Raw genomic sequence first — 10,000 nt, forward strand, 5'->3', positions numbered from 1 at the left:
CCGCCCGCCGGACTCTCAGGAGGATAAGAGAAACGACTTTTTCCGGACAGCCTCCGCCGCCGCCCATTGGGGGTGGACCGGAGCAACGCAGCAGCGAGCGACGGGGGTCCAGTGGTAGGACAGCTGGGAACAACATCGCGCGTAGCGCGGGGAGCCGGCTATGGTCTCGCTATGAGGTCCGCGCCGAGGCTTTCGACGCGGCCCCGGGAATGGTCGACCCGCAAGCCGAAGGAGCCTGAACCTCCAAGCGCCGGCGCGAGGCCGGGGCCGGTGGGGGCCCTCCGAAGGCGGGTCTTGGTTGCATATCGGTCAGTGGTTGTGTTGGTGCGACCTGTAAGGAGGGAAAAAGACTCGAATGGTCTCGCCGTCTCGCAGTGAGACATAGGGGGGGGTCGACCCGCAAGCCGAAGGAGCCTGAACCTCCAAGCGCCGGCGCGGGGGCCGGGGCCGGTGGGGGCCCTCCGAAGGCGGGTCTTAAGTTGCATATCGGTCAGTTTGTGTATGGGTGCGATGTGGAGGGGGACATATTCGAAAGTGCGGAGCTCCGCCGTCAGAGGCCGGGTTTTCGCCCGGGGTATCCGCCCCGGGCGCCTCTCGGGCGGCCTTCCCAACTGCCGTCGACCGCCCGGAGGGGGAAACAGAAAATATTCGAAAGTGCGGAGCTCCGCCGTCAGAGGCCGGGTTTTCGCACGGGGTATCCGCCCCGGGCGCCTCTCGGGCGGCCTTCCCAACTGCCGTCGACCGCCCGGAGGGGGAAACAGAAAATATTCGAAAGTGCGGAGCTCCGCCGTCAGAGGCCGGGTTTTCGCACGGGGTATCCGCCCCGGGCGCCTCTCGGGCGGCCTTCCCAACTGCCGTCGACCGCCCGGAGGGGGAAACAGAAAATGTTCGAAAGTGCGGAGCTCCGCCGTCAGAGGCCGGGTTTTCGCACGGGGTATCCGCCCCGGGCGCCTCTCGGGCGGCCTTCCCAACTGCCGTCGACCGCCCGGAGGGGGAAACAGAAAATGTTCGAAAGTGCGGAGCTCCGCCGTCAGAGGCCGGGTTTTCGCACGGGGTATCCGCCCCGGGCGCCTCTCGGGCGGCCTTCCCAACTGCCGTCGACCGCCCGGAGGGGGAAACAGAAAATATTCGAAAGTGCGGAGCTCCGCCGTCAGAGGCCGGGTTTTCGCACGGGGTATCCGCCCCGGGCGCCTCTCGGGCGGCCTTCCCAACTGCCGTCGACCGCCCGGAGGGGGAAACAGAAAATATTCGAAAGTGCGGAGCTCCGCCGTCAGAGGCCGGGTTTTCGCACGGGGTATCCGCCCCGGGCGCCTCTCGGGCGGCCTTCCCAACTGCCGTCGACCGCCCGGAGGGGGAAACAGAAAATATTCGAAAGTGCGGAGCTCCGCCGTCAGAGGCCGGGTTTTCGCACGGGGTATCCGCCCCGGGCGCCTCTCGGGCGGCCTTCCCAACTGCCGTCGACCGCCCGGAGGGGGAAACAGAAAATATTCGAAAGTGCGGAGCTCCGCCGTCAGAGGCCGGGTTTTCGCACGGGGTATCCGCCCCGGGCGCCTCTCGGGCGGCCTTCCCAACTGCCGTCGACCGCCTGGAGGGGGAAATAGAAAATATTCGATAGTGCGGAGCTCCGCCGTCAGAGGCCGTTCCAGTGCTTTTGGGTGGCTGGAAACACCCTCACGATGGTCTGATTATACTCTTAGGGGCCTCCCCTGTGTCGCCCTGGAGGTCACCCATTCAAAACATGCTCACCTATATACGTTTCGGAAAGTATTTTGGTGAACGCTCACTTTCTAAGCCTTTTAGCCTTCTTGACCCCCTAACTCCCCATATCTGGTTTACCTACTACAGCGCCCCTAACGACCAAAATCGGTACTGCATACCCCTGGTACCCCCGCCATTGAAAATGAATGGGGGAATTTTTTTAATTTCTCAATCCGGCCAGGAGGCCTCTTTTTCGGCCACGCTCGGCCGGCGAGCCGGTCCGCTCTTTACCCCTGGTACCCCCAGCCCTACCCCTGGTACCTCCCCCATTGAAAATGAATGGCGACCCCTGGTACCCCCAGCAACACCCCTGGTACCCTCAGCCTTACCCCTGGTACCCTCAGCTCAACCCCTGGTACCCCCAGCCTAACCCCTGGTACCCTCAGCGGCACCCCTGGTACCCTCAGCAACACCCCTGGTACCCCCAGCCAGCTTCGCCCCTGGTACCCTCAGCCTTACCCCTGGTACCCTCAGCCCAACCCCTGGTACCCTCAGCCCAACCCCTGGTACCCCCAGCCAGCTTCGCCCCTGGTACCCTCAGCCTTACCCCTGGTACCCCCAGCCTTACCCCTGGTACCTCCAGCCTAACCCCTGGTACCTCCAGCCTTACCCCTGGTACCTCCAGCCTTACCCCTGGTACCTCCAGCCTTACCCCTGGTACCTCCAGCCTTACCCCTGGTACCTCCAGCCGTACCCCTGGTACCCTCAGCCTTACCCCTGGTACCCTCAGCCTTACCCCTGGTACCCTCAGCCTTACCCCTGGTACCCTCAGCCGCACCCCTGGTACCCTCAGCGGCACCCCTGGTACCCTCAGCCTTACCCCTGGTACCCTCAGCCGCACCCCTGGTACCCTCAGCGGCACCCCTGGTACCCTCAGCGGCACCCCTGGTACCCTCAGCCGTACCCCTGGTACCCTCAGCCGAACCCCTGGTACCCTCAGCGGCACCCCTGGTACCCTCAGCGGCACCCCTGGTACCCTCAGCGGCACCCCTGGTACCCTCAGCGGCACCCCTGGTACCCTCAGCCGTACCCCTGGTACCCTCAGCGGCACCCCTGGTACCCTCAGCGGCACCCCTGGTACCCTCAGCTGCACCCCTGGTACCCTCAGCGGCACCCCTGGTACCCTCAGCGGCACCCCTGGTACCTCCGCCATTGAAAATGAATGGGCGGCCTTCCCACCTGCCGTCAGCCGCCCGGAGGGGGAAATAGAAAATATTCGAAAGTGCGGAGCTCCGCCGTCAGAGGCCGGCTTTTCGCCCGGGGTATCCGCCCCGGGGCGCCTCTCGGGCGACCTTCCCAACTGCCGTCGGCCGCCCGGAGGGGGAAATTGAAAATATTCGAAAGTGCGGAGCTCCGCCGTCAGAGGCCGGCTTTTCGCCCGAGGTATCCGCCCCGGGGCGCCTCTCGGGCGGCCTTCCCAACTGCCGTCGGCCGCCCGGAGGGGGAAATAGAAAATATTCGAAAGTGCGGAGCTCCGCCGTCAGAGGCCGGCTTTTCGCCCGAGGTATCCGCCCCGGGCGCCTCTCGGGCGGCCTTCCCAACTGCCGTCGGCCGCCCGGAGGGGGAAATAGAAAATATTCGAAAGTGCGGAGCTCCGCCGTCAGAGGCCGGCTTTTCGCCCGAGGTATCCGCCCCGGGCGCCTCTCGGGCGGCCTTCCCAACTGCCGTCGGCCGCCCGGAGGGGGAAATAGAAAATATTCGAAAGTGCGGAGCTCCGCCGTCAGAGGCCGGCTTTTCGCCCGAGGTATCCGCCCCGGGCGCCTCTCGGGCGGCCTTCCCAACTGCCGTCGGCCGCCCGGAGGGGGAAATAGAAAATATTCGAAAGTGCGGAGCTCCGCCGTCAGAGGCCGGCTTTTCGCCCGAGGTATCCGCCCCGGGCGCCTCTCGGGCGGCCTTCCCAACTGCCGTCGGCCGCCCGGAGGGGGAGATAGAAAATATTCGAAAGTGCGGAGCTCCGCCGTCAGAGGCCGGCTTTTCGCCCGAGGTATCCGCCCCGGGCGCCTCTCGGGCGGCCTTCCCAACTGCCGTCGACCGCCCGGAGGGGGAAATAGAAAATATTCGAAAGTGCGGAGCTCCGCCGTCAGAGGCCGGCTTTTCGCCCGAGGTATCCGCCCCGGGCGCCTCTCGGGCGGCCTTCCCAACTGCCGTCGACCGCCCGGAGGGGGAGATAGAAAATATTCGAAAGTGCGGAGCTCCGCCGTCAGAGGCCGGCTCCACGCTTCATTCATCCGACCGAGACGCCTCTCCGCCGGCCACACTCGGCTGCGGGGCCGGCCCGCTCTCCGCCATTGAAAATGAATGGGGGGCATTTTCTCATGCTTTCAATCCGCCTAAGAGGCATCTTTCCCGGCCAACTTTGTGCCCCTGGTACCTCCAGCATCGAGAAAGCATGGTGACTCGTCCGACACATGCCCCCCTATATACGTTTCGGAAAGTATTTTGGTGAACGGTCACTTTCTAAGCCTTTCGCCTTCTTGACCCCCTAACTCCGCATATCTGGTTTACCTACTACAGCGCCCCTAACGACCAAAATCGGTACTGCTACCCCTGGTACCCCCGCCATTGAAAATGAATGGGGGAATTTTTTTAATCCCCCAGGCCGGCCAGGAGGCCCCTTTCCCGGCCAAACTCGCACGCTGGGCCGGCCCGCTCTTTACCCCTGGTACCCCCGCCATTGAAAATGAATGGGGGAATTTTTTTCAATCTCCCAGGCCGGCCAGGAGGGCTCTTTCCCGGCCACACTCGCACGCCGGGCCGGCCCGCTCTTTACCCCTGGTACCCCCAGCTCTACCCCTGGTACCCCCGCCATTGAAAATGAATGGGGGAATTTTTTCAATCTCCCAATCCGACCAAGAGGCCTCTTTTCCGGCCAAACTCGCACGCCGGGCCGGCCCGCTCTTTACCCCTGGTACCCCCAGCTCTACCCCTGGTACCCCCGCCATTGAAAATGAATGGGGGAATTTTTTCAATCTCCCAATCCGACCAAGAGGCCTCTTTTCCGGCCAAACTCGCACGCCGGGCCGGCCCGCTCTTTACCCCTGGTACCCCCAGCTCTACCCCTGGTACCCCCGCCATTGAAAATGAATGGGGGAATTTTTTCAATCTCCCACGCCGGCCAAGAGGCCTTTTTCCCGGGCACGCACGCTCGCCGGGCCGGCCCGCTATTATTAAACTCTCACCCCTGCAAGGAGGCCTTTTTCCCGGGCACGCACGCTCGCGGGGCCGGCCCGCTATTATTAAACTCTCACGCCGGCCAAGAGGCCTTTTTCCCGGGCACGCACGCTCGCCGGGCCGGCCCGCTATTATTAAACTCTCACGCCTGCAAGGAGGCCTTTTTCCCGGGCACGCACGCTCGCCGGGCCGGCCCGCTATTATTGAACTCTCACGCCTGCAAGGAGGCCTTTTTCCCGGGCACGCACGCTCGCGGAGCCGGCCCGCTATTATTAAACTCTCACGCCTGCAAGGAGGCCTTTTTCCCGGGCACGCACGCTCGCGGAGCCGGCCCGCTATTATTAAACTCTCACGCCTGCAAGGAGGCCTTTTTCCCGGGCACGCACGCTCGCGGAGCCGGCCCGCTATTATTAAACTCTCACGCCTGCAAGGAGGCCTTTTTCCCGGGCACGCACGCTCGCGGAGCCGGCCCGCTATTATTAAACTCTCACGCCTGCAAGGAGGCCTTTTTCCCGGGCACGCACGCTCGCCGGGCCGGCCCGCTATTATTAAACTCTCACGCCTGCAAGGAGGCCTTTTTCCCGGGCACGCACGCTCGCCGGGCCGGCCCGCTATTATTAAACTCTCACGCCTGCAAGGAGGCCTTTTTCCCGGGCACGCACGCTCGCCGGGCCGGCCCGCTATTATTAAACTCTCACGCCTGCAAGGAGGCCTTTTTCCCGGGCACGCACGCTCGCCGGGCCGGCCCGCTATTATTAAACTCTCACGCCTGCAAGGAGGCCTTTTTCCCGGGCACGCACGCTCGCCGGGCCGGCCCGCTATTATTAAACTCTCACGCCGGCCAAGAGGCCCTTTTCCCGGGCACGCACGCTCGATGAGCCGGCCCGCTATTATTAAACTCTCACGCCGGCCAAGAGGCCCTTTTCCCGGGCACGCACGCTCGATGAGCCGGCCCGCTATTATTAAACTCTCACGCCGGCCAAGAGGCCTTTTTCCCGGCCACGCACGCTCGCGGAGCCGGCCCGCTATTATTAAACTCTCACGCCTGCAAGGAGGCCTTTTTCCCGGGCACGCACGCTCGCCGGGCCGGCCCGCTATTATTAAACTCTCACGCCGGCCAAGAGGCCCTTTTCCCGGGCACGCACGCTCGATGAGCCGGCCCGCTATTATTAAACTCTCACGCCGGCCAAGAGGCCCTTTTCCCGGGCACGCACGCTCGCCGAGCCGGCCCGCTATTATTAAACTCTCACGCCTGCAAGGAGGCCTTTTTCCCGGGCACGCACGCTCGCCGGGCCGGCCCGCTATTATTAAACTCTCACGCCTGCAAGGAGGCCTTTTTCCCGGGCACGCACGCTCGCCGGGCCGGCCCGCTATTATTAAACTCTCACGCCGGCCAAGAGGCCCTTTTCCCGGGCACGCACGCTCGATGAGCCGGCCCGCTATTATTAAACTCTCACGCCGGCCAAGAGGCCCTTTTCCCGGGCACGCACGCTCGATGAGCCGGCCCGCTATTATTAAACTCTCACGCCGGCCAAGAGGCCCTTTTCCCGGGCACGCACGCTCGATGAGCCGGCCCGCTATTATTAAACTCTCACGCCGGCCAAGAGGCCTTTTTCCCGGCCACGCACGCTCGCGGAGCCGGCCCGCTATTATTAAACTCTCACGCCTGCAAGGAGGCCTTTTTCCCGGGCACGCACGCTCGCCGGGCCGGCCCGCTATTATTAAACTCTCACGCCGGCCAAGAGGCCCTTTTCCCGGGCACGCACGCTCGATGAGCCGGCCCGCTATTATTAAACTCTCACGCCGGCCAAGAGGCCCTTTTCCCGGGCACGCACGCTCGCCGAGCCGGCCCGCTATTATTAAACTCTCACGCCGGCCAAGAGGCCTTTTTCCCGGGCACGCACGCTCGCCGAGCCGGCCCGCTATTATTAAACTCTCACGCCGGCCAGGAGGCATTTTTCCCGGGCACGCACGCTCGCCGTGCAGGCCCGCCATTTGCCTACCACACCGCCGTCTGGCGGACACCAAGCGGTACCGCCGACCCCTCCCGTTGAAAATGAATGGGGGATTTTTTTTCAATCCCCCAAGCCGGCCAAGAGGCCCTTTTCCCGGGCACGCACGCTCGATGAGCCGGCCCGCTATTATTAAACGCTCACGCCTGCAAGGAGGCCTTTTTCCCGGGCACGCACGCTCGCCGGGCCGGCCCGCTATTATTAAACTCTCACGCCGGCCAAGAGGCCTTTTTCCCGGGCACGCACGCTCGATGAGCCGGCCCGCTATTATTAAACTCTTACGCCTGCAAGGAGGCCTTTTTCCCGGGCACGCACGCTCGCCGAGCCGGCCCGCTATTATTAAACTCTCACGCCTGCAAGGAGGCCTTTTTCCCGGGCACGCACGCTCGCAGAGCCGGCCCGCTATTATTAAACTCTCACGCCGGCCAGGAGGCCTTTTTCCCGGGCACGCACGCTCGCCGTGCAGGCCCGCCATTTGCCTACCACACCGCCGTCTGGCGGACACCAAGCGGTACCGCCGACCCCTCCCGTTGAAAATGAATGGGGGATTTTTTTTTCAATCCCCCAAGCCGGCCAAGAGGCCTTTTTCCCGGGCACGCACGCTCGATGAGCCGGCCCGCTATTATTAAACTCTCACGCCGGCCAAGAGGCCCTTTTCCCGGGCACGCACGCTCGATGAGCCGGCCCGCTATTATTAAACGCTCACGCCTGCAAGGAGGCCTTTTTCCCGGGCACGCACGCTCGCCGGGCCGGCCCGCTATTATTAAACTCTCACGCCGGCCAAGAGGCCTTTTTCCCGGGCACGCACGCTCTCCGGGCCGGCCCGCTATTATTAAACTCTCACGCCTGCAAGGAGGCCTTTTTCCCGGGCACGCACGCTCGCCGTGCAGGCCCGCCATTTGCCTACCACACCGCCGTCTGGCGGACACCAAGCGGTACCGCCGACCCCTCCCGTTGAAAATGAATGGGGGATTTTTTTTCAATCCCCCAAGCCGGCCAAGAGGCCTTTTTCCCGGGCACGCACGCTCGCCGGGCCGGCCCGCTATTATTAAACGCTCAGGCCGGCCAAGAGGCCCTTTTCCCGGGCACGCACGCTCGCAGAGCCGGTCCGCTATTATTAAACGCTCACGCCTGCAAGGAGGCCTTTTTCCCGGGCACGCACGCTCGCCGGGCCGGCCCGCTATTATTAAACTCTCACCCCTGCAAGGAGGCCTTTTTCCCGGGCACGCACGCTCGCGGGGCCGGCCCGCTATTATTAAACTCTCACGCCGGCCAAGAGGCCCTTTTCCCGGGCACGCACGCTCGCCGAGCCGGCCCGCTATTATTAAACTCTCACGCCTGCAAGGAGGCCCTTTTCCCGGGCACGCACGCTCGATGAGCCGGCCCGCTATTATTAAACTCTCACGCCTGCAAGGAGGCCTTTTTCCCGGGCACGCACGCTCGCGGGGCCGGCCCGCTATTATTAAACGCTCAGGCCGGCCAAGAGGCCCTTTTCCCGGGCACGCACGCTCGATGAGCCGGCCCGCTATTATTAAACGCTCAGGCCGGCCAAGAGGCCCTTTTCCCGGGCACGCACGCTCGCAGAGCCGGCCCGCTATTATTAAACTCTCACGCCTGCAAGGAGGCCCTTTTCCCGGGCACGCACGCTCGATGAGCCGGCCCGCTATTATTAAACTCTTACGCCTGCAAGGAGGCCTTTTTCCCGGGCACGCACGCTCGATGAGCCGGCCCGCTATTATTAAACTCTCACGCCTGCAAGGAGGCCTTTTTCCCGGGCACGCACGCTCGCGGGGCCGGCCCGCTATTATTAAACGCTCAGGCCGGCCAAGAGGCCCTTTTCCCGGGCACGCACGCTCGATGAGCCGGCCCGCTATTATTAAACGCTCACGCCTGCAAGGAGGCCTTTTTCCCGGGCACGCACGCTCGCCGGGCCGGCCCGCTATTATTAAACTCTCACCCCTGCAAGGAGGCCTTTTTCCCGGGCACGCACGCTCGCGGGGCCGGCCCGCTATTATTAAACTCTCACGCCGGCCAAGAGGCCCTTTTCCCGGGCACGCACGCTCGCCGAGCCGGCCCGCTATTATTAAACTCTCACGCCTGCAAGGAGGCCCTTTTCCCGGGCACGCACGCTCGATGAGCCGGCCCGCTATTATTAAACTCTCACGCCTGCAAGGAGGCCTTTTTCCCGGGCACGCACGCTCGCGGGGCCGGCCCGCTATTATTAAACGCTCAGGCCGGCCAAGAGGCCCTTTTCCCGGGCACGCACGCTCGATGAGCCGGCCCGCTATTATTAAACGCTCAGGCCGGCCAAGAGGCCCTTTTCCCGGGCACGCACGCTCGCAGAGCCGGCCCGCTATTATTAAACTCTCACGCCTGCAAGGAGGCCCTTTTCCCGGGCACGCACGCTCGATGAGCCGGCCCGCTATTATTAAACTCTCACGCCTGCAAGGAGGCCTTTTTCCCGGGCACGCACGCTCGCCGGGCCGGCCCGCTATTATTAAACTCTCACGCCGGCCAAGAGGCCTTTTTCCCGTGCACGCACGCTCGCCGAGCCGGCCCGCTATTATTAAACTCTCACGCCTGCAAGGAGGCCTTTTTCCCGGGCACGCACGCTCGCCGGGCCGGCCCGCTATTATTAAACTCTCACGCCTGCAAGGAGGCCTTTTTCCCGGGCACGCACGCTCGCCGGGCCGGCCCGCTATTATTAAACGCTCACGCCTGCAAGGAGGCCTTTTTCCCGGGCACGCACGCTCGCCGGGCCGGCCCGCTATTATTAAACTCTCACGCCGGCCAAGAGGCCCTTTTCCCGGGCACGCACGCTCGATGAGCCGGCCCGCTATTATTAAACTCTCACGCCGGCCAAGAGGCCTTTTTCCCGGGCACGCACGCTCGCCGAGCCGGCCCGCCTTTTGCCTACCACACCGCCGTCTGGCGGACACCGACCCCTGGTACATCTGCCATTGAAAATGAATGGGGGAATTTTTTCAAACTCCCAATCCGAGCAAGAGGCCCCTTTTCCGGCCACACTCGCCCGCCGGGCCGGCCCGCTCTTTACCCCT

This window comes from Hippocampus guttulatus, unplaced genomic scaffold (assembly GCF_054856545.1).
Source record: "Hippocampus guttulatus isolate MCC_2025c unplaced genomic scaffold, RoL_Hgut_1.0 HiC_scaffold_72, whole genome shotgun sequence".
Lineage (NCBI taxonomy): Eukaryota > Metazoa > Chordata > Actinopteri > Syngnathiformes > Syngnathidae > Hippocampus > Hippocampus guttulatus.